Source organism: Ptychodera flava, chromosome 4, assembly GCF_041260155.1.
Source record: "Ptychodera flava strain L36383 chromosome 4, AS_Pfla_20210202, whole genome shotgun sequence".
Classification (NCBI taxonomy): domain Eukaryota; kingdom Metazoa; phylum Hemichordata; class Enteropneusta; family Ptychoderidae; genus Ptychodera; species Ptychodera flava.
Window position 1 is genome coordinate 28,343,669 of NC_091931.1, and position 8,647 is coordinate 28,352,315.

Consider the following 8,647-nt stretch of genomic DNA (forward strand, 5'->3'; position numbering starts at 1 on the left):
AATTCAAAGGAATTGTTGCTTGATTTAAGAGTCAAGAAAAACAAGTACAGGTCAATCCGAACATTTGGCTTTTCCACACTATACACCAAAATTCCCCTCGATAAACTTAAAACAAGTCTGTCATCTCTTTTTAAACAAGCTTTTCTGCGTAAAAATGGCAGTAGAAGGTACCAATACGTTACCATCAAACATAGGTCAGGTTATTTTAGTAACAACATGGATGCCCAGCACAAATACACAGATGAAGAAATTATTAATATGCTTAATTTCTAAATCGACAACATATTTGTTAACTTTGGTGGTATGACCTTTCAACATCTATCGGCATACCAATGGGTACAAATTGTGCACTGTCCACTTCTTGCCGACTTATTTCTCTATTCATATGAAGCAGAATTCGACTAAGATCACATGTTTGCAGAAGACCCTATTCTGTATTTAAAGATCCTGATGCTGTTAAGTGTTTGAATGATATCCATGACAAATATGTTGTCGTCCCTGCTGATAAAGCTGCCAATAACATTGTATTTGTCTGTAAGAAGTATTATTTTGAATGTCTTATAGACGAACTTGGTGTAACTAAGACCTCAACCAACTCCACTTACAGACAATCAATGTTCAACAAATCTGAAATTTTGGCAAACCATAAGTCATTCATGGATAATTTTAATATTACAACAAAGGATGACCATAATAAGTTGCCTAGCTTATACTGGATACCAAAGCTCCACAAAACACCTTACAAAGCTAGGTTTATCGCAGGATCTTCAAAATGTTCAACAACAGAGTTATCGAAGATACTGACTTCTGTTCTTTGTACTGTTAAACGGGGACTTCAATCATACTGTGATGTTGTCTTTTCTCGGAGTGGTATAAATCAAATGTGGATATTAAAAAATTCGAAGGAACTCTTGGAAAATTTGAAATCAAGATCTGTTTCAAAAATAACATCTATTAAAACTTTCGATTTTTCCACATTGTATACCACAATACCACATGATAAATTGAAAGAACGCTTGAAAAACATCATCAACCAAGCATTTTTCTACAAAAACGGTTCACGCCGTTACAAATATGTGGTATTAGGGTATAATTCTACATATTTGTTAAAAATACAACTAATGCTAAAGTGTTTTATACCGAGAAAGACATTATCAGTATGCTTGATTTCCTCATGACAACATATTTGTTGAATTTGGAGGACACATTTTCCAACAGTGTATAGGAATTCCCATGGGCACTAACTGTGCTCCCTTACTTGCCGACTTATTTCTGTTCTCATACGAGGCAGAATTTATCCAGAACCTTATCAAGCAGAAAAAGGTCTCTGTAGCTCGTACTTTCAACCTAACATTTAGATACATAGACGATGTTATTTCATTGAATAACTCTGAATTCAGTAAATATCTCGCTATGATTTATCCTCCAGAATTGGAGATTAAAGAAACTACAGAAACGGCCTCTTCTGCTTCATATCTGGACATTTTACTTGAATTTGACTCCAATGGTCACCTTTCTACTAGGCTATATGACAAGAGAGATGATTTCAACTTTAGTATAATTAATTTTCCACACCTCATCAGTAATATTCCACTCTCACCTGCTTATGGGGTATACATTTCCCAGCTTATACGATATGCAAGAGCATGCAGTTCATATGGTGATTTTGTAGAGAGACATGGCCATCTCTCTTTCAAACTGTTAAATCAAGGTTACACCAGAGCAAGACTTGTCTCTACATTCAAACGCTTTTTTGGCAGGTATCGCAAGCTGGTAGATAAATACAATATCTCTCTTCGACAAATGATCACTGATGGCATCGGTGACATTGGGCCTTAGTTAGTGACCACTACCTATCTGACTTACAGATTGATATATGGCGGGTGCCACATGTGGGGCAGGATGCGCTTACTATTTTCGAAACACCTGACATCACTTCTTGGTCTTTTGGCCAGAGGTCCATATATCTTTCTTCATGGATTTGACTTTGTTTGTACCGTCTATTTACTGTCTGTTCTGTGCTGTTTTGTGTCTATGTTTACAACTATTGTCTTACAAATTTTGACCTAGTGTTATTGGATTATGGATTGGTATGATTGCGATTATCTCTATACAAAGCAGGGTCTAAAAAACTTGCAAGGCGTTTTAACAACATACACAGATATATTGATGATCTGATTAGTCTAGACAATCCAGACATATCAAATTACTTATATCATATCTACCCTGATGAGTTGGAAATCAAAGAAACAACTGAGAGTAAGAACTCAGCTTCATATCTTGATCTGTTCCTACAAGTGGGTACTAATGCGTTACACACTAAACAGTATGACAAAAGGGATGATTTCGATTTTGAAATCATAAATTATCCCCACTTATCAAGTAATATTCCGTCTGCACCTGCTTATGGTGTGTATGTGTCAACTTCTCAGATATTGTAGGGCTTGTGATTCAAACGCTGATTTTCAAATGAGACACAGCTCATTGGTATCAAAACTAGTGAGACGAGGATATACATCCAAAAGACTCGTGAGGACTTTCAAAAAGTTTTGGCCAAATGTGACACCTCGGTCACTCAAATGATTAGCGACAGCATTCCCGGCTTTGACTTATTACATTGATTCATATACTGTATCACTTCATACAATACTTAGACAATTTTGGGACCAATCTTGACGGGTGTAGCATTCTAGCAGGGTACGCTTACCCATTCCGGACACCTGGTGCCACCACTAACTGTCAGTGGTTCAGGATGGTCCTACTTAAATTTGTAAATCTCAAATGTCCCATGGACCTGGTAATGTATTACCTTGAATGAAAATGATTATTGGACCAGTTTAATGTCATATTCCTTATTAGGTTTATATATTTTGATTGACTTGACCAAAGTTGACGACACTTTTGCTATGTACATTGTAGATAATACGATATAACATCATTATATTCATTTAGCATTTTTATATGTGTCAATTACTAATTTGCGTATTTAATAAACTTTCCTAAATAGCGATGTATATCTGGATTGAATGGACCAAAGTTGACGAAACTTGCTATGTATATTGTACATACTATGGTATAATATTACCAAAATAATCGCAATCAGACCAGTCCATATTCCGAAAACCCTAGGTCAAAACTCATAGTACAATAGCTAAAGACATAAACACAGAACAGAACAGAACAGAACAGAACAGAACAGAACTGACAGTAACGCACCAGTACACACTACAAAGTCAAAATCATGAAAGAATCATGATATATGGACCTCTGGCCAAAAGACCAAGAAGTGATGTCAGGTGTTTCAAAAATGGTAAGCGCATCCTGCCCCACATGTGGCACCCGCCATATATCAATCTGTAAGTCAGGTTGTGGTCACCAACTAAGGGCCAATGTCACAGACGCCATCGGCGATCATTTTTGAAGAGAGATATCGTATTTATTTACCAGCTTGTGATACCTGCCAAAATAGCTTTGATGTCGTGACAAGTCTTTCTCTGGTGTAACCTTGATTTAATAGTTTGTAATAGAGATGGCTATGTCTCTCTACAAAATCATCATATGGCATGCTTCTGCACATCGAATAAGCTGGGAAATGTATACATCATAAGCTGGTAAGAGTGGAATATTACTGATGAGGTGTGGGAAATTGATGATACTTAAGTTGAAATCATCTCTCTTGTCATAGTCAGTTTTGATTTTGCAAAACATCTTTTCACTAACTTGCATGTTTAATGAACTTTTCTATTTGGGGATATATCTTGATTGACTGCATCGAAGTCAATTAAACCTGCTATGTACATCGAAGAAAGTTAATAAAATATTAATTAATTAATTGAGTAGTAAAGAAAGGGTGGACAACTGGGATTAAGTAAGAATTTTACACCCATTTTATTCATTTATCTACATGAAGCGAAGGAAAAATTAACCATCCATGTAACTAAAGTATAACCCTGACCTATATATGAACTCACGCACGCGCAGCAGTGCATTGTCCTGAACTAAGCAGGGAAATTCCCTGCTGAGCACTACAAAACATGTTCGATAGATGTACGGGAAATTCCGTGTGAGTCATCACCATCAAACTAGCCTATATAAAGGAGCCCCGTTGTCAGTCCGGCCGGCCGGTCGCGGAGTCTAGCTGATGTTGAACACGAGAGTTCCTATCGGGGCGAACTAACTTTCATATCCATTCAATCCATAATATCGTAGATATCGCTCCAGAGGTGGACTAAATCCTTCTTGTTTTTGAATTTCTAGCGCCTGATGAAATATGTTCTGAATAAGTTCTGACCCCGGAGCCTCCTCGTTCCGAAGGGTTGCGCCTTTTTCTTGTATTTGTGTAAGCAGCTGTTTATATTGAACATAATAATGTTTATATTTCTCTCGTCTCTTTGCTACACCAGTTTTCCCTTGTATCACATCAATAACAACACCTGGTATAGGAGTTAAGGCTAACAGTACCGGAACTGTTGGAATTGCTGCTATTACAGCAGAGCTTACAAGAATTCCCTTAGTAATATTAAGAGCCATATCAATTCGACCCATTAATTTATAACTTCGTCGATATGCAGCACTTGTTCTTTCTATGTAATCAGCCAATTGTTCAACGCTTTCAACAACTGAGATGTGCATTTTTACTGTATATGTAAGGGATGATAAAAAATAATTGTAGTAATATAGAAATACAATATGGCAGAAGGAGGAGAAGATATACCACTCCAGGATTTCAATGATGCAAATTTGAATGATGATGATGATGCTGAAACATCTTTTATTGACAATAATGCCCTGCAGAAGCCGATACTTTCCAGGCTGGCTCAAGCGACAGACCCGCAGGTGAGTTGTTGATTGGACAGAGAGGACGAATTACAGATATAATGGCTAACCAATACTTAGATAGTAATAGGATTACTGATGCGCATAAACGAGAATTAATGCATACGAATGCTAGTATTAGGGATGGAGAGCTGTATTATCGAGACGCCAGGCTGACATATAATAAAGGCACGAAGTCTTTAATGCCCTCCTCAATAAAAGGTAAGGGAGCTGCAGAATTTAAAAGAGATATATTAGAATATCCACCAGAAATGGTAACACAATTGACTGATAATGAAGCGAAAACATTAATGAACAGGCAGGCCGATAGACTGAAACCCTACGACATTGGACGACTCAGAGATAGAATAACAGATTTACGAGTAAATTTTAGCGATAATACTGATGAAATACATACTATAGAAAATAAAATCGATGAATGGAATAATCTAAACCCTGACTACAGAGCTTTTGTTGATGAATTAAAGATGGCGAATATGCGTCTTAATGAGCTTTACAATGAAAGAGATAAAATTACGTCAGAGCAGACAGAACTTACACCCGAACTCAGAACAAGACTAGCTAAAATTAATGATCGAATTGAAGTACAACATGATATGATCAGTGGGGCACGTGAAAGACTGGCGTCGACTAGGTCTCTTCGTGATGTAATTTCCGATCCAGAATTGACACTGAGGTGAAGCTGACAGAGTTATTTAAACGAAATGGTATAACAATCGCTGCAATACTGACTGCCCTTGGAATGACAATATCAACAATTGCCCTGGCTGTAACTAGAGGAGGAGGGGGAGCAGGGGGAGGAGGAGCAGGAACTGGCGGGTCTGGTTCAGGTCCGCCCAAAGTATATACAAAAGCGAAAGAAATTGTAAAGCAATTTGGCGAATGGTTAAAAACATTGGCTGCAAAAAGTGCTGCTGCAATACCAGGTTTAATCGGCTCCCTTGTCAGTTTTCTATTAAAAACAGCAGGATCGGTGGTCGGATTTGTTGGAGAACAGCTATGGATATTTTTAACTGGTTTAACATTAGTCATTATAAATAAAATTATGTATTAATATGGCATCGACATGTTTGGTGAAAAGAATATTGCAAAGTTTCTTTCTAAAAATAAAGACCTGTTTGGTTTCTCTGTCGAATTGGAATGGTGTAAACTTCGGCGGGTAAATCGACATATCCTTCGAGCAAATCCAGGTGTCCGACTCAAAGATGATAATCTATATCATAACATATTAGCTTTCGTGAAGGAATGTCAAAAGACTAACTTCTTTAAGCGACTAGAATTCATAGCTGTATTCCAGGATACTGAGGATGACCAAGAGGCTCATCATCTCCAAGAATATTGGGTTCTTCGATTGATTCGCGACACAGGCAATCGATTTATCTTTCAGGCAGACGGAAATATTTACGTAAAGATGTGATTTTTTCTTCTAAGTATTATATACACGAAGTGAAATGTAAGATGTGATTTATTTTCTTTTTTTCTTCTACTATATACATTACACGAAAATGGGGTACGATAGAACATTATCACCGACTTTCACCAACCGAATACCGAATGGAACGAAGTCAGAAAGAACTCATCACGTGATTGCTCATAATCCAAGTGAGGCAGATCCAGGCCAGACACTTATCATACGATGTCCGAAGTTAGAAAGCGGAGTACTCTTAGTTCCAGATACTTTCGACCTGGTTTTTGATCTCGAAGTAACGGGAGGTGGAACTACCCGTGTAGTACAAAATGTTGCAAAAAATTTGGTGGAGCGTATGAAACTCACATTTGAGGGCCAGGCACTTTCCGATTTGAGTAAATATAACCTTATTGAATGTTATCGTGATCTCTTCAAACATAAAAAGGAGAGATCGAACATGACACTGTACGGAATTCAGAACGAAAATCTAAGAAAATTGAGAAGTGGCGCGGCCGATGCAGATGCTGCCGTCGTGGGTGATAATTTACTTTTCGACACATATAAAACAAAATATGCTATTCGTCTCACTCACCCCTCATAAAAGGTCATGGAGTTGCATATCCAAAAGCGTTAGGGAGTCATATCGAATGGGAAATTACGTTGGCACCCGCCCCCCAATTAATTGTCAGTAATAAATTGATTACAACCAATTATAAATTAAAAAACATTCAAATGGAATACGAGACAATTTCTGACCTCGATCTCGCGAGGTCAACTGCTGGTTATTACAACGGTGGAAAAAGTTACCTTTACGAGCATATACATTATTTTAGAACAATCCCATTCAAAGAATCGGACACGGTTATCAATGAAAATATAAATGTACCACGACGTAGCATTAGAGGTATCGCTATACTCTTCACTAAAAATCAGAATCAGTCAGAACTGAACAGTGAACTTTTCTTTAACCCCTCCATTGAATCTGTGTCTGTAATGATTGAAGGCATTGCAAATAAAGTGTACGCTCAGAAGATGATACCAAGACAATTTTGGCGAGAGGTGCGACGGTATTTGCTGAAGATAAAGATTGGTGTGAAATTGATATAGATGAGGCCGATTATTTGAAGAATAAATTCTGTCTGTTTATCGATCTGCGTAGTTTTAAAGATATTGAGTTCATGGAAATGGTTTTAAAAGTAATGAACACAAAGGACGGAATTCAACTTGAGATCCTGAAGAAAGATACCGCGTGGGGTGGCGATGACGCTCACAATGATAATATATTTGCCCACATTTATGTTATCAGTGATGCCCTAGGTCTCTATTGAAAATAGTAGATTAATGTCTTTACAATTTTAAACCGTAACCATGACCCGTCGTCCGTCCTATCGGCCATGTTTCTGCCAGCCATTCGCCCGTGTCTGGATTGTATAACTGCACACGTTTGATATCATTTGGCGCCATCATAATTTTACTACGCTTTTCACTACGGATTTCTCCAGCCTTTTCCGTACAAACTGTACAAACTGTGCCGGCTCGGGCTTCTTCCCAGTTTCAAATAGATCTTTATAGTCTTCAAAGTTCAAATGTTTTCTAACACAAACATCTTTCACCCCTTTATTTTTTTTCGTCTCCGAAGTTGGAGTTCGAAAAGCATACACTTTCGAGCGTATGCCAACAAAATCAAGAATAGGTTCACCATTCAACTCATCTTTAAATTTACCTATCACTTTTTTATTAATCTTCGGAAAGTTGGGTCCACTCATCCCACTAGTATCATATATAGACTTCTCACCATTCTTTTCCACATCTTCCGAACTATATCATTGAAAGTTACGTCCGGATCCGGGGAGGGTATTGGTACACTGTAAACAAAACTGTCAGTATCCATGTAGGCTAATCGTATTCCAGGGAACTTGACCCGAAAGTAATTGTAATGCGTCTCATACATAAGCAGCTTAGAAAGTTCCAGTACTGCGGCGCCGATGAAAACTGGTTTTACATATCTATGCTCATCCGTTTTCAGTTCCAGTAGGGCACTGTCGCAGGAATCACCATCCTCTTCGGAAGTTATGAAAGTTATATGTTTCATCTTTGGATTATACTTCTGAATCTTTTTACGTCCACTATCCGTGCCGTTCCAGTCCGAAACAAATTTAAAGTCTCTGTACTTTCGAACATCTTCTATTGTCTTACCGAACATTGCATTATTCATCAGCTTATAGAAATTCTTTTCGAAATCTGTCCTCCCCTTTGCCCTCATTTTAGTGTTAAAGTCATATATTTCGCGAGACATGGAGCTTCATCGAAAGCAAGCACCCGATAAATCTTTTTCAATCTCATTCCCATCCGAAGATAGAATTCCAGCAACTTGTAGTGTAAGACATAGGACTCTCTATCCAT